Genomic DNA, 23974 nt, shown 5'->3' with positions numbered 1-23974 from the left:
TGTCCGGCCTGGCATGATTCGTTGCCGTTTCCAGGCCCATTATCAGGGACTTCCAGTCCTCCAGTGGACGAACGCTTAGTTTTTAGGTGAGTGTGTTCTCTGGCAGTCTTCATCCGAGGAGCATGCGGTCCCTGCGGATCCTCCGATCCGGATGTTACGTCCAGAATTGCTATCTACTAAGGATCGAGCTCAGGCGATCCTCGGTTATCCACCGGAGCAGCTGGTGCTGCTGGATGCATCTTACTAGGCTTTCATCGCATCCAGGCTGACTCCTTTCCCAGCTTTTGTTCTGGTTAGTATTTTATCATATGTTTTTTTTCTTTTATTTTTGGAACCTTGACTCTCTTATTGCATTTTTAGCGAGTCGAGTTAGGTGGTTGGGTGCCTCCTACGGCGGAGGTCACGTATACCGATGCTTTTGGATCGGTAATTCGCGAGATTCTCCCAGCAGCGGAGGAGGAGGACATACCGTATATTCCTGAGATGGTTGAGTCGGTATGTTTATTTCCTTTATGTATTTGTTTTTATATATTTTTTTCATATACGTTTGTTCATTAACTATCCTTGTATTTGGAATAGGTATCGCGAGAGACCGTGAACGGCATGGTGTGGACTATACGAGCTTTCCGAGCTTCTTATCAGTGAGCCCTCGTGGCTTTATCATGCCGTGATCATCGGATGGTCGTGGTAAGTTTATTTCTTTTATCAAAGTTATTACACAATTTTGTGTATTAATCTTTGTTTGGATTTTGCAGGATGTACAACAGCCGTCCGGGAGTCGCCGAGCATCCTGAATTCCTTTGTATTTATTATATTTTTTTGGAAACATATGTACATATATATTTCTTTTGTTTCCATGATTTTTTCTAGTAAAGCAAAAATTTAAGCAAAAATTTTCCCGAGGGAGGGAAAGGGTTCCCGAATTACCCCCCTTGAAAAAAATAACAAAAAAGGAACAAAAATAGGACATGAAAAGGAAAGTGAAAAAGAAGGGGAAGAGATAAAAGAAAGAAAGAGAAAAGGAAAATAAGAAGAAAATAAAATAAAATGAAAATGAAATAAAATAAAGTAAAATAAAATAAAATAAAACATAAAAAAGGACACAAGAGTTAACAAATTTAAACGTATGATTATTCATAAGATTTCGTCAACATTCCGTTATTATGGAGTTCAAAATACGGAAATAAATCAAAATGACATCTCGCGACACACTAGACGCGCGCATGTAAATTGGTTGTGCGCGGCTGGCGTGCGCAACTCGTGAGTTGCGCGCACCACCTACGGGCGAACTTTCCTTAAAGCGAAAATTGCCGAAAATTTGCCCCTCTTGGGTGTATTCAAGCGTGGTTTTGTTTAGTGATATGTCCATTTTATATAGTGTTTTACCCCGTCCCTTGGTCGTTATTAGTAGTGTTTTTGGCTCTTTCAGGCCACTTTTATTACTAATTTGTGTGTTCTAGTGTTTTCGTAGTTTTAGTTATATTTTACAGGAAATTGCACTCTCGGAGCATTTTCCCGGGCTTTATGGACCAACTACGAAAGCTAGAAGGACACGACCACTTTAGGAGCCCAGGATCGGTGAGAGTCGGTGATTAAGGGCTCGGTAATCGGGATCCCGAGGCATTTGGACCAAGTGATCGAGACCCTAAGTGGACATCCGGATTAGGCCGAAGAAATAAGCCCAATCGAAGTTCCAAGCCTCGAGGTGAAGCAAGGGCCCGATCGGGCAAGCTTAGCTCGATCGGGCAAGGCCAGCAAGAATACGCTGGTGCGTGGCCAAAGGCGCGCCCGATCGGGTGAGCTGCTAGCTCGATCGGGCGCGGCTGTTGAGAAGAGCAGTGCGAGAAAAAGGCGCGCCCGATCGGGCGGCCTCTAGCCCGATCGGGCGCGTGTTTCTGGAAGAGCTCTTTTGTCGAGCAATTAGTTTCTAATTAGGAATTTGTTTTAGTTTTGTTTAAGTACGCTGGAGGACGATTAATTTCACTTATCTTCTTCCTTAGACTTTCTCTCTCTACTTAGGATCTTTTCTCTCTCTTAACTCTTCTCTCAACTCTTGTTCTTGATTATTTCCATTAATACAGATTAGTTTGGTAACGATTTCTCTTCTCTTAATCTTATTTCCCTTCATCATGACTTATTTTATTGCTTTGATTTGTTTAGTTTTTAATATGTGTGAGTAGTTTTATTTCTAGGGTTTATGGGGATCCATAAATAATATGAAGGGGTAATTTGTTGTTGTTAATTATCAATGCTAGATTAATTTCCTATTGATTGATTTAATGCTCTGTGACTAGATTTGCGCGGATCTTTTATGCATGAGTTTGACAACATTGATTCGAGATTCGACAGATGAGAATTAATGTTTAGGTCTAGTTTCAATAGGCAGATTAATTTATAAATGGTTAAGTTGAGATTCGACAGATGAGATTTAATACCGGTAAATTAATTGTGTGATTGTAATACGTAGCGAAAGCCCTTTACAATCTGGTTAATTGATGCATTGATGATTGACTATTATTGATTATTGGTATTGCATGATAATTTCTTATTGAATTGTTTTAACGTTTTACAATTGCGGCTTGTAAAAGTATAGCAATATTGAATTGATGAATCGAGCAGATGTTAATTTGATATTAAAGACTATTTTCAATAAGAACTTAGATCTAGTAAATTGCGAGAGCCTGTTAGATCTATGGTGATTAGTAAATTGCGAGAGGCTGTTAATCATGTTATTTATGCAATGTCAATGATTGATTACTATGTTTTACCCTGGAGTATTATTTATTGGTGAACCTATACCCTAGATCCTTTCATATATTGTTTTCTCTCTATTCTCAATCTTAGTAGTTTAGTTTCTTATTCGAATATAAATATTGGTTACTTAGATAATTTAGATTATAATAATTAATTAGGAGTAAAAAGACTTGTTTCCCTGTGGAGATCGACCCTACTTCCCTATCTACTTTAGTTAGAGGACTTAGGTATTTACTTTTGATTAGGGGATACGACATTACCCTGTCAAAATTTGGCGTCGTTGCCGGGGAAACGGTTTTATTTTTATTTCTAGTTATTATTAGAGTCTAGATTATTTTTAATTTTTTTTTTTTTTTTAATTTTTAATTTTTTATTTTTTTTATGAGTTGAAAATATCCATGCTTATGTCACTACAAGAATTATATAATTTTTATGCAGCACCTAACTACTGTAGTTGTCAACGTCTTTGTCATGAAAATCCTGAATTCCCTTATAGTGAATTTTTTGTGCGTGCTCCGAATGATTTTAGAGTCTTTCCATATACATATGATCATATTCGGAAACGATTAGTTGCTAATGAAATTTATTGGAAGGCTCTTGATGAAAAAGTATATGGACACTATAATAATGTGAATGTTATTGAGGATGAAAAACCATCGGTTATAGAATTTGTGGTTGAAACATCATTGGTTGATGAACCGGTGATTGAAAAATCATTAGTTGTAGAAACGGTGGTTGAAAATTCCTTTGTTGATGATGAGGTTATTCGTAAGGGTGGAATTTTCAAGTCATTATTGGATGATAAGGACAATGACTACCTCCATGTTCGTTCTATTAATTCTAAATTTTTAACGGAGGAAGTAGAAGGTTGTGGTGTATTTTCATCTCCCTCTTTTGATTTTTCCTTCTATCTTGAGTTCTCTTTATGTGTTCCTAACTTTTTCTTTGTAGGGATAAATGTGCTTTCTATTAAGCCCTATGTAGTGCTTAATGAAATGTTTGCATGAGCGTTTGATAAGTTACTCAAGGCATTAAATTCTTCCGATTGAGAGGAGTATGGTCGAGCGGGACCTTGACAAACTAGCGCTTTGTGGGAGGCAACCCGTATTTTGTTGCTTTTTATTTAGTTTTTTTTTTTATTTGTTTGTGTGTTTTCTTTTTATTTTGTTTAGAGAGGTAGAGGAGAGTATATCTTATATTTGTGGGAGTGTGATTTTGTGCAGAGATACTAGAAAAGTCGAGAAAAGATCGAAGGGCTAAAGGAATCCCGGGGAAATTAGCAGCAGCAAGCTGCCCCGTCAAATCAGTAGCACGGGCCCGATCGGGCAGAGCTCGCCCGATCGGGCGCGTGTACGCGTCAGCAGACTTTGTCAACTTCGACAGGCCTTAACTTTTGCGTTTCTTATCCGATTTTTGCGTGTGACCTATTGTTGGAAAGCTCTTCAAGTCTAGTTTCCAATGCAATTAGAATCACTGTATTATCATTTTTATATAAAAAGTTATGATCAGAATAGTGCACCTGACTCAAATTTGAACTTTTTCCCACTAACACTTTGTTTCTTTCTTGCCCAATTTTGTTCCAAAGAGATGCATTGCAATCCTCGAGGCTTTGGTGACATTGATGTGGTAATGATGAGGAGTAGTCACCTTGACTACTAGCTTCCCTTTAAGACAATGAGGACATTGTCTGATTTAGCTTGGGGGGAGGTTTTCGTGTTCGTATGGTACATCTTTCACTCTCTCTCTTCTCTTTTTACTTTTATTTTTCTTAGTATAGATTTTACTGCTTTCTTAGGTTAGTTTTATTCCAATGAATTATGAATCATGCTTCCATGTGCCCTTTTTTTTTTAAATTTTTCGAAATTGTTTTGATTCTTGGTATTTGATGATAGGCATTGTGGATTAGTTGATCATGATTTGATGTTTGATTGCCTTGAAACCTTAACATGCGTCAATTTTGTCCAAATACTTGTGAATATAGTGTTTGACTAGTTGATTTGATAAGGAATGTGTGATAGTTCCATAGTTCCTGGTATGTCATTGAATTTGAGTATTGATTTGCAACTATTAGTAATATTTATATGATTCATTATTATGCACATTGTGGAGGACGAAGGCATTTGTTCTTTTAGGTAGCCTCCTGTAGATACATTTGTTCCCTTCTTGCTACCCATGTTGTTGCCTTGACCTTTCGTTGTTTATTAGCCGCATTACAAGCCTATTTTGCCCCATTGGTTACTAGTCCCAAGCTTGGCTTGGGGGAGCTATTAGTGAGTGAGGTGAGGGAGTTTGTAGTGTGCTTATTATTTGCACAACTTGGGTGGGCTTTTGAGAAGTTGTTTTGTTGTTATTCATGTTTATTTTTGATGAGTTTAAGAGTTATATTTTCTTGAAAAAAATAAAGCATGGTGTTATGAAAAAAAAAAAGAGAAGTTCAAGAAAAAAATGTAAAGAAATAAGTGAACTTCAAAAGAAAAGAAAAAAAATGTTCAAATGTTCTAGTTGGAGGTTGATCAAAAGGAAAAATAAGAGCTTCAATGAAAATTCAAGTTTGGAAAACAAAGTTTGTTTATTCACTCTACTTCATTATTATATCTTATGAGTGAAAATGTAAGTATTGGGATTGTTTATGTTGTTTGGAGTATATTTGGTTGATGTTAGAAATGGTTATGTAGGAGATGTTGGTCATTATTTTGATCATGGGTTTTGATAGGATTTGGCTCCCTTAAGCATAGCTTTTCTCTCACTTGTTCCCAAATGATTCCTACCCTTTACCCTAGCCTTACATTACAAGCTTTGAATACCTTCCGACCTTTGTGCGTAGAATTGTATGAATGTGAAAGTGTTGTTTATCAATGCAAGTTATGATTTGGCATATTTCGAGTCGACTAGTAGGATTGAGCGTTCATTGTTTTATACACACGAGAGTGTGAGTTGGGAGGGCATTGTTCACATAAAGGGGTTGGATGGAGAGCAATCGAGTACATCTTTTACTCGCCACAAAAATGAGGGTTGAGTGCGTGAGCACTAGTCTTGAATTCTATATGCCATTGTGGTTTGCTCTATTTGACAATTGTTAGGGAAGATTGGTAATTAGATGGATTTGATTGGTTGATTTTGAAACATGTTTATTTGATTTACCCTGGATCGTTGTGATTGATTTTTATTATTGGGGTGAAGTATGTTTTATATGTTCATTGATGAGCTCTTTGCTTAGGGACAAGCAAAGGTTTGGCTTGGGGGAGTTTGATATGTCCATTTTATATAGTGTTTTACCCCCGTCCCTTGGTCGTTATTAGTAGTGTTTTTGGCTCTTTCGGGCCACTTTTATTACTAATTTGTGTGTTCTAGTGTTTTCGTAGTTTTAGTTATATTTTACAGGAAATTGCACTCTCGGAGCATTTTCCCGGGCTTTATGGACCAACTACGAAAGCTAGAAGGACACGACCACTTTAGGAGCCCAGGATCGGTGAGAGTCGGTGATTAAGGGCTCGGTAATCGGGATCCCGAGGCATTTGGACCAAGTGATCGAGACCCTAAGTGGACATCCGGATTAGGCCGAAGAAATAAGCCCAATCGAAGTTCCAAGCCTCGAGGTGAAGCAAGGGCCCGATCGGGCAATCTTAGCTCGATCGGGCAAGGCCAGCAAGAATACGCTGGTGCGTGGCCAAAGGCACGCCCGATCGGGTGAGCTGCTAGCTCGATCGGGCGCGGCTGTTGAGAAGAGCAGTGCGAGAAAAAGGCGCGCCCGATCGGGCGGCCTCTAGCCCGATCGGGCGCGTGTTTCTGGAAGAGCTCTTTTGTCGAGCAATTAGTTTCTAATTAGGAATTTGTTTTAGTTTTGTTTAAGTACGCTGGAGGACGATTAATTTCACTTATCTTCTTCCTTAGACTTTCTCTCTCTACTTAGGATCTTTTCTCTCTCTTAACTCTTCTCTCAACTCTTGTTCTTGATTATTTCCATTAATACAGATTAGTTTGGTAACGATTTCTCTTCTCTTAATCTTATTTCCCTTCATCATGACTTATTTTATTGCTTTGATTTGTTTAGTTTTTAATATGTGTGAGTAGTTTTATTTCTAGGGTTTATGGGGATCCATAAATAATATGAAGGGGTAATTTGTTGTTGTTAATTATCAATGCTAGATTAATTTCCTATTGATTGATTTAATGCTCTGTGACTAGATTTGCGCGGATCTTTTATGCATGAGTTTGACAACATTGATTCGAGATTCGACAGATGAGAATTAATGTTTAGGTCTAGTTTCAATAGGCAGATTAATTTATAAATGGTTAAGTTGAGATTCGACAGATGAGATTTAATACCGGTAAATTAATTGTGTGATTGTAATACGTAGCGAAAGCCCTTTACAATCTGGTTAATTGATGCATTGATGATTGACTATTATTGATTATTGGTATTGCATGATAATTTCTTATTGAATTGTTTTAACGTTTTACAATTGCGGCTTGTAAAAGTATAGCAATATTGAATTGATGAATCGAGCAGATGTTAATTTGATATTAAAGGCTATTTTCAATAAGAACTTAGATCTAGTAAATTGCGAGAGCCTGTTAGATCTATGGTGATTAGTAAATTGCGAGAGGCTGTTAATCATGTTATTTATGCAATGTCAATGATTGATTACTATGTTTTACCCTGGAGTATTATTTATTGGTGAACCTATACCCTAGATCCTTTCATATATTGTTTTCTCTCTATTCTCAATCTTAGTAGTTTAGTTTCTTATTCAAATATAAATATTGGTTACTTAGATAATTTAGATTATAATAATTAATTAGGAGTAAAAAAACTTGTTTCCCTGTGGAGATCGACCCTACTTCCCTATCTACTTTAGTTAGAGGACTTAGGTATTTACTTTTGATTAGGGGATACGACTTTACCCTGTCATGTAGGCTTTTGATCATCTCGCATTCATTCGCTTAGTAGTGCTATAAAGAATTAAAAAAAGAATTAAACTCTCTAAATTCTATCTCCTTTTTTTTTTTTGTTTACACATTGATCAATGGCAAAAACCTTTGAACAACGATTGAAATAATGGGTCACTTCCCTTTCGACTGAGGATAAATTAGCCTTCAAAATATACCACCTTGACCCTCTATTGAATTATATGCAACTAGTTATAAACTTTGATTTTCTCCATGCTGTTGTCAATCATTGGGACTCAAACCACCATTCAAAGGGGATGAAATTGTCCCATTACCTAGCGATTTTGAGGCTCTACTAGGCTTCCCTACAAATACTATCCCTGTGACATATGCCCCTAACTTGTCAGATTCTAAACCTGTTTTTCAAAAAAAAAATTGGTTTGAGTGACAATGATATGGTTAACATTGGAAAAGAAGAAGGCGTAGATTTAATTCAATTTATTGAACATTTCGTCGCCCCTCGTGACAACTTGACTAAACAACGTTTTAAAATTCATGCTTTATGTTATTGTCTTATTGTCAATTGTTTACTTAGGACAGGTAAAGAATACAAAGATTATTTCATGGTGTCCATAGTAGAGTAAATAGAGGGATGTCATTCACCCGCTCCCTTAGATTTGGCGGAAACCGTTCTATGCTTCAATCGCCTTAGAGGAACTGATTTTGATGCGAGCGCCACCTGCTCGTCTAATGTCGCAAATTATTTTTCTTCGCCTTTTTTTTTTCTTCAGATTTGGCTCATGGAGAGCTTGCGAAATGTTGAACAGCCACAAAATTTTGAGGCTCATGGAGTGAGAACATTCCCTGGACGTCGAATTCACTACAAACACAAGAATGAAGAAGAACGGAAGTCGTTTTTCTGTCATGGGGTTCCCAACATACGCTTTGTGATTCCTTGGTGGAACATAAGTAGTATGGTTGGGAATAATTTTAATTGTCTATATATTAGGCTTTTAGGCCTATCTAATACTAGTTTCATCTTTCCTTTTAGGGTGATGAGACAATACGGAATAAAACAAGTTATCCCCCGTCAAGATTGTGATGCCCCTAAAGATGTGATCTTTAAACCTGAACGGATTCCTCATTGGATGGAGCATTGGTCAAGTCTCCCTAGATGGGTAGTACAAAGTTCCTACTGTGAGTATTGTGTTAACCTCCTTCTACAAGGCTTGGATGAATGCGGCGGACAAGGGTGAGCTAAATAGGGCTCGATCACAAAATCAAGCCGCCTCGGCTCGCAATCCACCCAAACCTTTGATGCATTCGGCCACCACTACTCCTCCTAGTGGCCAAAACAAAGGAGTGAGAAGAAAATTAGACTTCTCATCTCCTAAGGCTCGTTCAAAGGAACCAAAGAGAAAGGCTCCTCCTAAACCTGAGCAACAAGGGGTGAAGATTAAAGAACCTTCACCAAATTTGCAAGAAAACCCCAACAATTGTTAAAGGAAAGGGAAAACAAGTTACAAAGACCCCAATCCCTAAATTGAAGAACAATGTTTGGGTTGAGAAGAAGAGTGAAGGAGAAAGCTCTAAGGTTGCTGAAACTGCTGCGATGGAAACTACTCCTCCGTCTACTGTGACAATTGAGGATATAGTAAAACCTTATAGTGTTACACAATATGTCATAAATTTAATTCGGATAAAGTGTAATACTACTATGTTTTTTTTAAAATTTATTATCTAGTTCAACAACGCCTCTTGTTTTTTTTAAAAAAAAATTCGAATGGAATAAAATGAGCTTTATTATATATATATATTTTTTTATATGATTGAATCATAAAGATTGCCTACGTATTCGTATTACGAAATCAGATCTTTGCGTAGTTTATATGTATTATATATATATATATATATTTTTTATATTTTTCTTCAACCTCTTATGTAGAAATTGAATGAAAAATTAATCAAACTTTGTTTAATAATTTAAATCAAAGCTTAATTTTTATTTTCCGAGTATATGTTATTTTCGAGGAATGCCCCTCTTTTTATCGCAAGTAAAAATCGCAATTTTATTCTGGCGCAAAAATTCTTGGTTCGGAGTTTGTCATCAGGTGGCGCGCGCAACGGCTAAGGTTGCGCTAGCATGTTGCGCGCAACTGATTCCTTTGCGCATGACATCCGCGTGCAACTATTTTAGTTGCGCGCGACACCTTTGCTACGAGCGTTAAAATTTTTTTTTGTATTATTACTCCCAAGTGTGAAGAGTTTTTTGTGATGTTCGAAAAAATTTGAACACTTGAATGGTATATGTTTTGTTTTTAAATTACCCCCCAAGTGTTATGAACTTTACCGTGTTATTCGGTAAAGTGCTTAACACTTAGAATCTTTTAATTGAATGCTAAAAAAATGATTTATTTAATGAATGAACGAGTTTATCCGGATTTCATATGTAATATTTTTTTTTAAGTCGATCAATGTTTATTAGTTTTCGAATTTAATCACCTCCAATATCCATTAATCTGACAGCTCCTCCTGATAGAATTTCAGTTACGCGGTAGGGCCCTATCCAATTAGGTTTGAATTTCCCTCTTGGATCGGTTGGTGGACCCCTAACCTCTTTTAGTACAAAGGTCACCTTCTTTGATATTTCTAGGTCGTACCCTTTTGTTAAAATGTCGCGCAATGCGTCATTGGTAGATTTGTACATGATGCAAAGCTCTTAATCTTCGTTCATCAAGTAATAACACCTCTTCATACCTCGCTCTTACCCTTTCGGCTTCCGGTAGCTTACTTTCGAGTACGATGCGTAGGGATGGTATTTCCAGTTCGACTGGTTGAACTGCGTCCATTCCAAAAACTAAGGAGTATGGAGTTACTCTTATTGATGTTCGTGTGGACGTTCCATAACCCCATAGAGCGAAGTGTAGTTTATTCGGCCAGTCTTTATAATTTTTTGCCATTTTCTTAATGATGACTGTTATGTTTTTATTTGTCGATTCTACAGCTCCATTCATTTGAGGTCTATATGGAAATGAGTGATGATGTTTTACTATGTAACAAGTTAAGAAGGTCGCGACTTTAGCTTTGAATTGAGATCCCTGATCACTAATTAGTTCGTGTGGTACTCCATATCTACAAAATATGTTTCTTTCGAGAAACTTTGCGACATGTTTAGAAGTGATATTCACGTAAGAAGCGGCCTCAATCCACTTAGTAAAGTAATCGATTGCTACTAATACGTACTCGTGCCCTAATGCTCCTGTTGGAAATATTTTTCCAATTATGTCAATTCCCCAAGTCAAAAAAGGCTAAGGGAAAGTGAGTTTATATAGTTCGGATGGTGGAAGGTGTTGTAAGTTAGCGAACATTTGACACTCCAACATATTGTATACAATCATGTTCCATGGTGGACCAATAGTACCCTTGTCGTGAAATTATTTTAGCAAGCATTTTACCATTAATGTGAGGACCACAAACGCCTTTGTGAGTATTCTCCATAAGGCGTGTGGATTCAGGTTGGTCTATACACAATAAGCTTTGACCATTAGGCCCCTTTTTGCATAATTGACCATTTAATAGACCATATTGGGCCGCAAGTGTTCTTAGGGCTCGTTGGTCTTTTGATGAAGTATTTCCAGGATATGTGCCATAGGTAATATATTGGAGGATATGATCATACCGAGGATTGTCTCCTTCAATGTCATTTATTTCCTCTATTGTGTTGCAATATGCTGGTTCTTCTCTTCTATCAACGCATAATGGCATCATATTTAAATGATCTCGAATAATGATCGTTGAGACTAATTTTGCTAGCGCATTGGCAAATTGATTATCATCCCTTGGGAGGTATTTAAAATCAATATGTTCAAAATGCTCGATGAGTTGCTCTAGGTGTGCTTGGTATAATATCATTGTGGAGTTCTTTATTTTTCATTTTTTTAGTATATGATTTATAATAAAACTAGAATCTCCATATACCTCTTATTTTTGCACACCTATGCTAGCTGCTGCTTCTAATCCAATAATGCACGCTTCACATTCCGCGGCATTATTAGTAACCTCAAAGTCTAGTTTGACAGAGATTGGAGTATGTGCTCCCTCTGGACTTATGAGTAACACTCCCACGCCACATCCTTTTTTATTGGATGCACCATCGAATTACATTACCCATTTGTCATCTTGCGTCATGAGAATCTCTTCATCCGGAAGATGAGTAGTTTTTGCATGACTCGTTTGAATAGGATGTTGGGACAAAAAATCAGAAATTACTTTTCCTTTTATTGATTTTTCAGGAATATATTTTAGTTCAAATTTGGCCAACATCACTAACCACTTGGATATTCTTCCTTGTATAGGTGGTTGTTCAAACAAATACTTTATCGGATTTTGTTGAGAAATCACATGAGTAGTATGTGGTAACATATAATGTCGTAGTTTTTTAGTTGCCCACACTAATGCTAAACTTGTTTTTTCCAAGGTGCTATATTTTGTTTCATATTGAATGAATTTTTTTACTTATGTAGTATATTGCACGCTCGACTTTTTCTACCTCTTGTGCTAGCATGGCACCTGTGGCCGTGTCTGTAACCGTGATGTATAGCCTAAGAGGTAGTTTGGGTACTAGTGGGCCTAAAATTGGTGGACTTTTGAGATAATCTTTGATTTTCTCAAAGGCCCTTTGGCATTCGTTGTCCCATTCACGTTTTTGTTCTTTTTAAAATTTTTGAATATTGGCTCACAAGTCATAGTCAATTTGTTGATAAACCGACTAATGTATAGTAGTTTCCCAAGAAACCCCCTAATTTCTTTTTCTGTTTGAGGGGAAGGCATATCAACGGTTGCCTTTATTTTAGAGGGATCGATCTCAATACCACGTGTGCTTACTACGTGTAGGGAATATTTCAAGCGTTAATCCCCTAGCTTGAACCCCACTGTGATCATACACTTAAGTACGGTGGCGTCCAAAGGGAAAGAAGATAGAGCAAAAGAGTCGCCAACAAGTTTTTTAGGAACTTGTAAACCATTCACGAGGTGGAGGTTACACCCCTTAACGATCCAAGAGATCGTCAACTCCATAAGGTCTTGAACCAAATAGGGTTCGGGGATGAAGGTACAAATCCAACCTAAAAGAGATTGAACCTGCCCTAATAATAAGCCTCTACTTTATTCTGATCGTACTCATGTGCGCTTTCTGACTAACATGCAATCAATAGGATTAACCCTAAACCTGTTTATCTATGTTGGTTGAATATTAATGCACAAATAAAACTATTATTTGCGATCACTTGAATTATAATCAAATTAACCCTAAACAAGATTATTAATTATCTTATTAAGCGTGATTACAAGTATAGATTCCCTTTAAACATGCATAAAAAGGTGTGATCAAGCAATAACAATGAAATATAATCAAGAAACATAATAATAAATCATCAAAATAATAATAATAATAATAATAATAATAATAATTATAAATATTAATAATTAAAATAATCATGTTAAAGCATAATAATAGCAAGATCTTAGGCATGATACTAACAAGATTAATAACAAACCCTAGCATGTCACTAAGCAATAAAAATCAAATCTTCAACCCTAACATGATACTAACAATCATAAATATTAGGAAGAACATAAAAGGCATCATACTTTTAATCATACTTGATATTAAAGTTACCCTAGACATGATACTAGGAATTAAAATAGTAACCTAAGCATGAACTCTATATCATAACATCAATAAAAAACCATTAAAGTACTTACTTTGATGCCTCGTACCTCTTTCTAATAACAAAATACACACGTTAGTAACTTGAAGGAAAATAATAAAACAAACAATTAAATTAAATAATTAAAATAGAGATTTGGGACCAAACCCTCAGAAATTAAACCTTTCACGTCTAGGGCGAAGGAAACTTCGAATATGGCTAGGTGTATCTAATGCTAATGAATGCGGAATTTTGTATTTGAGAGAAGCTAGTTTAGAAAAGAGAGAGAGAGAAAGAATTGGTAGATTGTAAATGAATGAAAATTGGTGAGAATTGATTAATGGAAATTGATTGTAGATGATTGTGGATGAATGTTGATGATCAAAACGGAGTTTTTACGACGTTATTTATAAGGAAAATCAGCCAAAAAGATAAAATATCAAAACAGAGTTCTGGCGCAGATAAAATCTGATTAGCGCCAACGCCGGCTATTGGCGCCAGACGCCAACATTAGCGTCAGGCGCCAATGCTAGCGCCAGGCGCTACAGCTGGCGTTTGGCGCTGATTCAGAAATTCACGCGTTTTCTTAAAATCAGATAGAAATTGCCGTACATGAGGATAAAATCGTATTTTCCCTTAAAAATGCTCTTTGATTTTAATTAAAACTCTGAAAAGTCAACAAAAGTCAATTTATCAATGCTAATTGAATTAGGAATGAAAAGAACCTTCTAGAAGAATCTAGAAGATTAAAACCATTCCTAATTGAATTAGGAATGATAAATCTATATTAGGCCCTCCCCTAGATCATTGGGCCGCATATAAGGCTCAAACCGGGCCCAATTCAGTAAATTGGCCATAACTTCCTCAATATTAATCGGAATTGGGCTTATAATATATCGTTGGAAAGATCTTTTCAAGCCCCATCCAACTACACTACTATCGGACCCATATCATGGACCAACCAAACTAGATTGGCTGTTTTCTTAAAATAAGTTTTCAACAACAGAGAGAAGAGAAAAGAAATTAAAACTATCCGCAACACTAAACTTTCCACACTTTCACTTCATTCGATTATGATTCGACGCGAATGGTACTCATCACCGGGTTTGGTTTTGGGGAGACACAAATGGGTGTCTACACTACGTATCCGAGTAACTTACCAAAAGTTACTCCGAAGGCGCATATTTGTGGATTCAATCGCATTTATATTCTTTTATGCGAGTGAAAAATTTGCGTAAAGCTTTTATGTGTCCCATTCTATATTTGGACTTTACAATCATATCATCCACATACACTTCTATTTCTTTATGCATCATACCATGCAAGAGAGTCGTAGCCATTCTTTGGTACATAACTCCTGCATTTTTTAAACCAAATGGCATGATGACTGTGTAGCAATATGTACCCCAAGGGGTGATAAAGCATGGCTTTTCTTCATCTTATTTTGCCATTAGGATTTGGTTGTAACCTGCGTATCCATCCATAAAGGATAACATCGCATGTTCAGCCGTGTTATCTACAAATACATCAATATGAGGTAAAGGAAAGTTGTCTTTAGGGTTAGCCTTGTTAAGGTCCTTAAAGTCGATACACATGCAAACTCGTCCATCCTTTTTAGGGACTAGGACGCTGTTCGCTACCCATTCGGGGTAATTACATACGTAAATGAAACCTGCGTCTAATTGCTTTTGTACTTCTTCTTTTATTTCAAATCGACATCAGGTTTCATTCATCGAAGTTTTTATGTTACTGGTTTAGAGGTAGGGTTCAAGGGAATGGTATGTTCCGAAATTTCCTATCTATTCCAGGCATTTCCTTGTATGACCAAGCCAATTTTTAATTCTTTGAACATCTTTGAATTCTTTGAACATCGATACAAGAATCGATCGTTCTTCCGGATTTAAAGTTAAGCCAATTTTGACTTCCCTTTTGTTTTCATTAGTTCCTATATTGACTGTTTCAGTTTCTTCAATTATAGGGTTCTTTTTTTCTCGTTCATTCATTAGTTCAACCAATTTATTAATATTATCATCTTTAATAGATTGATTGTTATAGCATTCAAAAGATTCAAGAGAAGGCATATACTCGAAAATAGAGCTCATATTATTGAATTCAAAAGAGAGTACATCAAGAGAAGAATCCTTTTCGGGATCTTCGTCCTTAAAACTAGAAAATAAAGATTCAGTAATGGCCGCAAGGCTCAAATTTTCAGCTTCCTTAAAGTCTAAGCTAAACTCGTCATTCGATTCTTCTTCCACTCTCCTGTGACGATCTCCAGCTTATCACCTTTATGATTGGTCCACTTGAAAGATTTCCTCTATCCATGCTCGAAAGTTTCATTAGAAGAGGTGATCAACGAGGTTGGGTCAAAATCTTCATCTTAGATGGCATTCTGATTAGTCATGGTAGCAACATGGTTTTGCTTTAGTCTAAATAGCAAGTTGAATGCTTGCCTATCATAACACCCTGGGGTTAGGTGTTTTGATTCAACGATTTTTAGATCGTCATTCAAGGAGTAGCAATCATGATATATCTCAAATCCAGGCTTCTTAATTCCTCCCAGAACAACTCTAGACTTAAACTTTTCCTAGGAAAGTTAAAGTCAAGGAGGTTGGGTCCTTTTACTGTTAAAAGGGCTAATAAATTTGGCTCTGTGGAATTAATCGATGAGCATGGTAATGAGTTCAAGGTAAATGGTCAAAGACTTAAGCTATACCATGAAGGGGTTACGATTGGTGCGGTTGAATTACTTCACATAATCAATTCCATTTCATCTTGAGCGACATTGTGGTAAAAGGGTCGTGCGGGACCTAGAGAAACTAGCGCTTTGTGGGGGGCAACCTGTACTTCTTGCTTTCTAGACTAGTTTTTCCTTCTTTTTATTTTTATTTTTTTAGAAAGGTGAGGAGATTGTAATTTAACCTTTTCAAAGTGTTTTTATACAAGTTTCGAATCAACAAGTAAGGAGATTTAAAGAGGAAAAGTTAAAAAATGATTGTTCCGAGCTGAGCAGAGGCCCGATCGGGCGGACCTCGCCTAATCGGGTGCGAGAGTGAAGTTCAAATTGAGCTTCAATTCGCCCGATCAGGAAGACACGGTCGATCGGGCGCGCAAGTTAGCCAAATTTTTAGTATGAAATTCGCCCGATCGGGCGCAAAAATGAAAGAAGAATTCGAAGGAAATTCGCCCGATCGAGCGCGCAAATATCAATCCAAATATCTGGATCTTCGCCCGATCGGGCGCGCCTATTTTATGATGGGCTTCATATTTCCTTTCCCCTCCTTTCTTTTCATTTTCTTCCTTACTTCATCTCTTTCATTCACTCTTTCTCTCTCTAAACTCCATTAACATACCTTCAACCTCATTTTTCCAATCAAGATCTTCTCAAATTCTCCCATTAAAACTCAAAAAAATTTACATATTCTTCATCCTCTCACTTTCCTCTACATTCTCCATCTAATTTTCACTAATTTTTCTCAAATTTTTAGGAAAACCTAAGAGAGAGAAAGCTTTAATTTGTCAAGAAATTAACTCAAATGACATTCAAGAGATCAAGGACTCAAAGGGGTGAGCAATCAAGGCAACAACCAACACCCACGGTCGACCCGGAGCTCCAAATTTCGAGATGGAGCGAGGTTATGGTAACAAGCATGGAGCAAAAGACTAGGATACTCAAACTCGTCAAGAGGCAGGTAATTCCTACTCGTTTTGTTCATCACCCAACCTTGTCTGGATTAGGAATTGACAAACATGTTGAAAAATTGTTTAAGGGAATTGGAATGAGTGGTTTATTTAACTTGCATTATGATACTTAATTATGATTACTTGACTGTGGAATTTATTTCTACCTTTAATCTGATTAAGTCTAGTGCATATGTTTATCATGTTCAATTGCGTTTACTTAACAATGATCTGAGATTGTTTTTGAAAGATTTTGGTAAACTTTTTGAGTTAAAATCCGATAGGCCAACGGAACCACCTTGAGATTATTGTGCCGAAGTCTACTTAGCTTTAACTGGAAATGTGTTAGAGAACCTCCAACATTCCAAGGGAACTTGGATTCAACATCCCGTGCCTAAATTTTGGCAAAGGTTTGTTGGCCTCACCATCTTCGGGAGGCATGAACCAGCAAATGTGAGAAGGGATGAGTTATAGTTGTTAGCCACCTACATGATCCCTAGGAGTGAAAAGCTAAACATCCCACATACGATGGCTTAACACTTCCAAAGAAGTGCTAAGGCGGCCGAGGCTGGTAGAGCTAGGACCCCTATTTACTTTGGTGGGTAACTTACCCACATTGCGGTAAAATTGTTGGGTTTCGCACCCAATGACCATAGGAAAGTAAATGGCCCTACCCTAATGTACCTAGAATACCTAGAAAGCCTCAACTGGATATAACCTACCCTAGTGAGATATGGTGGATAATTCATAGAGAGTCGGGTAGGAGGGATCAAGCCTTCACATTGCCTAATTTAAACTTGTCCAAGTTGGAAAAGGGTAAGTCCACTTACACTTTTGAACTAGGTAACCAAGGAGAGGATTGAGAGGCTCACCACTCACCACTCACCACCTCAACCACAACCCCAATTCCAACCTCCTCCAGCACCCCAACCCCAACCCTACATGTATGATATCCCTATTTCTTTTGTTGACTACAACATCGATCCCAATGCACCATATGACTTATTGGCTTTTAGGAGCCAACTTTATAGGATCAAGAAGGGGCAAGGAAGGGTGGAGGGTTTAGTTTAAAACCTTGACTCTAGAGTAGGTTCTCTAGATAGACGGGTTAGGCACGTGGAGAGAAACCTAGGGAAGGGTATATACCCCATGTATGATGATTATGCTCGCCGAGGAGCAATTCCCCCCAAGGATCTTGTTCCCGATTGGTTTCAATATCCTCAAGGAGGGTATTTGACCCCCGGTGCTTTTGGTAGTTATGTGGACTATTCTTTGGTCCATGGTTATGGGGCCGATGTCCCTTTTGGTGGGATTGGGGGGAATGTGGATCCTAACTATTTTGCAGGTGGTTCGGGTCATGGAGGTGTTGGTTCGAGCTATGGATGTGTTGGCTCTAGCCATGGTGGTGGATATGGTAGGATGGAGGAAGATGAGGACGATGATGAGGAGTAGCTAGTCCTAGCTACACTCCCAAGCCAATGAGGGCATTTCTTGATTTGGCTTGGGGGGAGATGATCTTGTATATATGGTATTACTCTCTTTCTTTTCTTCTTTATATTGCTTTTTAGTATAGATTTTTTATTGCTTTTTAGTGTAGTTTTATTGCTTTTGAAAAAAAATACAAAAAAATTGAAAAAAAAATACGTTCCAATGAAGAAAATGAATCATGCTTCCCTGTGCCCCTTGAAAAAGTTGTTTTGACTCTTGGTTGTTGATAATGAATATTGCGGATTAGTTGGTCATTATTTGATGTTTGATTGCCTTGGAACCTTAACATGCGTCAATTTTGTCCAATTACTTGTGAATATAGTGCTTGACTAGTTGATTTGGTGAGGAATGTGTGTTAGTTCCTGGTATATCAATGAATCTGAGTATTGATTTGTGACTATGAGTAATGTTTATATGATTCACTATGATGCACAATGTGGAGGACGAAGGCGTTCATTCTTTTAGGTAGCCTTCAGACGATTTAGATACATTTGTTCCCTTCTTGCTACCCATGTTGTTGCTTGTGCCCTTTCATTGTTTATTTAGCCACATTACAAGCCTAATTAAGCCCCATTGGTTACTAGTCCCAAGCTTGGCTTGGGGGAGCTATTAGTTAGTGAGGTGAGGGAGTTGTGATGTGAACATACTTTGCACAATGTGGGAATGTAAGATGAGTAATTTGTTATTTGATTTTGTGATTGGAAAAATGTTGATAATTTATGTTTCAAAGTTGAAAATTTCCAATGTAAGAAAAAGAAAAAAAAGAGCAAAAGAAAAAAAAATTGTTTCAATGTTCAAATGTTCTATGTGAAGGTTGCTCGGAAGAAAAAAATTCAAGAAAAAAAAAGTTCAAGTTTGAAAGAAGAAAAAGAAGAATGAGTTCAAAGTTTTTATTCACTCTAATTCTTTAATATCATATTTTTATGAGTGAATTTGTAAGTGATGGTGGTTATGTGAGATATCAATTTGGTTATTTGGTGAACTTTTGTGGAGTTAAGTTGTGATTGGAGATGATTTGGTCATTATTTATTTTTGACCTTGGGTTTTATTAGGATATGGCTCCCTTAAGCATGGCTTTGCTCTCACATTTTCCCCAAATTTATCCTACCTTTTACCCTAGCCTTACATTACAAGATTTAAAGACCTTCCGACCTTTGTGCATAGAATTGTGTAGATGTGAAAGTAGTTCTTTATCACCGCGAAGGATGACTTGATGTATTCCGAGTCGAATATCTAGGTTGAGTGCTATTCTCTTTAAACACACGAGTATTGTGAGTTTGGGAGGGCATTGTTCACAATAAAGGGGTGGTTGGAGAGCGATTGAGTACATTCTTTACTCGCCATATAAATGAGAGTTGAGTGTGTGAGCACTAGTCTTGAATTTTATATGGTCTTCTGGTTTTCTCTACTTGACAATTGTTACGAAAGATAGGAAGTCGAACGGATTTGAGTGATTGATTTTGATGCATGTTTGTTGGTTTTGCCCTGAGTTATATTGTGGATCTTTGGTTTGATTTGGGGTGAAGTCATGGTTTGTTTTGATTCATTGACTTGCTTAGGGACAAGCAAGGGTTTGGCTTGGGGGAGTTAGATATGTCTATTTTATATAGTATTTTACCCCCATCCCTTGGTCATAATTGATAGTGTTTTTGGCTCTTTAGAGCCACTTTTATTACTAATTGGTGTTTTCTAATGTTTTCATAGTTTTGGTTGAGTTTTGTAGGGAATTGTACTTTTGGAGCATTTTCCCGGGATTTTATGAAGCGACTACTAGCATTGGAGGAGCATGACCACTTTTCATAGCCCAGGGCCGGTTAAAGTCATCGAGCTGGTGATTAAGGGCTCGACATGTAAAATATCGAGCATTTGACACCGAGTAATCAAGCCCCAAAGTGGAAATTCGGAATAGGCTAAGAAGTGAAGCCCAATTCAAGTTCAAGCATAGCCGGGCCCGATCAGGCAATCCTTGGCTCGATCGGGCGGCTGCCCAGATTTAGAAGACGAAGAAAAAGGCGGGCCCGATCAGGCATCCCTTCGCCCGATTGGGCGCGTGTTTCCGAGGGGGTGTTTTCGGCGATTTACTTAGTTTCAATTAGGATTTGTTAAAGAGCTTTGTATATAATTACGTTTTAGTGTTATTAGTATTGGTACTTCTTCTCTTAGACTTTCTCTCTCTACTTAGCTTAATTTTCTCTCTCTACAACGGTATACTTTGTTCTTGATTCAACTCATTATTTCCGTTAACTTTGGTAACGATTTCTTCTCTATTAATTTCAGTAATTTTATTTCTTTATTTCATCACGACTTATTTAATTGATTTGATTAGTTTAGATTTAATTATGTGTGAGTAGTTTCCTTTCTATGGTTTGTGGGGATCCATAAATAATATGAAGGGGTAATTTGTTATTGTTGATTGTCAATGCTTGATTAATTTCCTATTGATTGATTTAATGCTATGCAATTAGATTAGGCCTGGTTTAGTTGTATGAGTTATGCAATATTGATTCGATATTCGAGAGATGAGAATTGATGTTTAGGCTTATTAGTTTCAATGGGCAGACTAATTTATAAATGGTTAAGTCGAGATTCGAAAGACGGTAAATTAACTCTGTGATTGTAATACGTAGCGAAAGCCCTTTATGATTTGATTAATTGATGCATTGATGATTGATTGTTATGTTTTACCCTAAAATATTATTTATTGGTGAACTTATGCCCTAGGTCTTTTAATAACAAATTAGGTACTTGATAATTTAGATTACTTTTGATTAATTAGGAATAAATTGACTAGTTTTCCTGTGGTTCGATCCTTCTTCCCTATCTGCATAGTTAGTGGACTTAGGAATTATTTTTGACTAGGTGATTACGACTTTAGCTTGTCAACTTTTTCTAGTTGTAGGCTTATACCCCCTCTATTGGAAGTTACATATTATAGCGTCATTGTTTATATAGTAAGTTAATTACGACCTTGCTATTATGTAGCCTTTAATAGGGTTTCGTTAGCTTTTTTAAAGCAACATTACGCTTTTGATAGGTTTTTTTTTTGGGTGGGAAACTTTCCCTCCAAATAAACTTTCTCTCCAAATGAATAGATCTGGCCTTCTTCCTCCTTTTATTTAATTCCCTTTCTCCTGTGACTTTTTTTAGGGTTTCATTGTTGTCTTCCTCACATCAAATCATGTCAATAACAAAGTCTTGCTGCTCCTTCCCTTGAAATTCGACTTGTGCATGGAATTTATAAATGCACGATGCTATTGCAAGCCACCCACTAACAACAAATTGCAACTTAAGGAAAGCTTTTTTCAACTAATACAACTACAAAATCTTCATTCGCTTCAGGAATTTGTGTTTCGCAAATTAGGGTTTATGATTAGAGTGGAATGAATAAATGAAATAGAGACTAAGTTAGCGAGGGAATTTAATTTGAAGAAGAGAGAAAGGTATAGAAAAAAGGGAGTGTTAGGTGACGAATTAAATACCCCTTTAACGTTCGTCATGAATGAACACTAATGTAGGTTACTATGCACTTTTTTGTTTAGACAAGCGGATCACAATATGTAAGGCCCTGTTCACTTCACCTTATTTTTGCTGAACTGAAATTATTTTTACCGAAACCAAATTATAATTGTTGAACTTAAATTATTTTTACTGAACTTAAACTAATTTTATAGAACTGAAATTATTTTTGCTGAACTAAAATTATTTTTACTGATTTTGTATTATATTTCTTCTTTAAGAAAACCGAATTTTCCTAAACTAAACTGAATTTTACTGAATTGAAATTATTTTTAATGAACTGAAATTAATTTTACTGAACTAAACTTATTTTTACTGAATTGAAATTATTTTTAATGAACTGAAATTAATTTTACTAAACTAAACTTATTTTTACTGAATTGAAATTATTTTTACTTAATATTATTTTTGTAAGGTGAAGTGAACAAGGCCTAACTTCCAAAAAGAGGGTCGGGCCACACCTTGGTAGGAGCGCTTATTATGATGTGAGTCGAGTTCGAGTTTGGGGTAGCTCAACTCGACTGGTTAAAATATCAAGCTGAGCTTTGATCAAATCAAGATTTGACCAAATTTAACCGAGTCGACGTCGAGTAGCTTGCAATTTGATCCGTCTTCATAGAACCCCCTATTTTGTGTAACATTTCTTCCTTCTCTTTGATTTTGTCTTTTGAAAAATATACATATGATCATATGACCACATAAATAATATACATTTATTAATTATTATTATAAAAAAATTAAATTAAATTTTCTTTTACTATATATAATATCGTACGAAGGAATTCAAGTTTTAACGAGCTTTTGAGTCAACTCGATTCATAAACCTTTTGAGTCAATCTCAAGCTCTAATAGCTCGTAAGTTGTCTCGTCTCACAAAATCATAAGCACCCTTAGAACTTGGAAAAGTCAATAATAGAGTCGAAATTCCCATTTTTAATAAATAAAAGGAAATTTTCTTTGGTAACACTATACTTATTTTTTCAGTGGTGAATTACAAAAGATCTTATTATCTTTGGTAAACCTAAATTATTGATTATCAAAGAGAATATCTATTTTAATATAAATTCACTAACCATGGTTAATATAAAACCTTAACCCCCAAAAAATAAAAAGATATAACCCCTCACCTAGCCACTAGTAGGCAGCAACACCACTGCCGGCGACTGAAATGGGGTGACTTTAAATAAAAAATATTATTTTTAAAACCATTTAAAATGTATAAAAAAGAAAAAAAAACTAACTATAGTTAGATATTTAAAAATTTATCATTAATGTTATAATTAGCTTAAAATAATAAATTCGGTGTTACCAAAGATAATACTCCCTCCATTTATTTTTAAATGCATCACTTTGACAATTGCACTATTCATATATCATGGTTGACTTAATTTTTTCACCCTATAAATCAAATAAATGTTACTCCATATTATATTATATATCATTAGATTGGTCATAATATCTAGTTTCATAATACGAAGTATAATTTTACAGCTATTTCATCAAATGCTACTGAGAACTTTAAAAATTCACCAAATGGCATCCAACTTTTCAGAATTCACCACATGCCACTGACAAATAGTATAATGTCACATCGCGCCATTAATGAGGCCTGTACGTTAACACTCCGTTAATGCGAATTAACCTATATGCCCTTTATTGTGTTTAATGACGCCTTATAGTGCATTGACTCTCTGACTTCTTCAATTTCGATCAAAAAAAAAAAAATTCCCCCCATTCTTCTTCCACTCCCTTCCTCTATTCTTTGAGCTTTCATCATCACTGAAAGCCTCAAATCCATAAACAAAGAAGAAGTTTTCTTCTTCTCCTGAACGAAAAACGCAAAAATATTGAAGATTTATCTGTTGCTAAACCTGGGCAAACCAAAAGAGAAGTGACAAGTACTGGAGGAAGTAGAAGGAAAACGCGTGAGTTGAAAT

This window comes from Chenopodium quinoa, unplaced genomic scaffold, assembly GCF_001683475.1.
Source record: "Chenopodium quinoa cultivar QQ74 unplaced genomic scaffold, ASM168347v1, whole genome shotgun sequence".
NCBI lineage: Eukaryota > Viridiplantae > Streptophyta > Magnoliopsida > Caryophyllales > Amaranthaceae > Chenopodium > Chenopodium quinoa.
Note: the sequence above shows the minus strand (reverse complement) of the source record.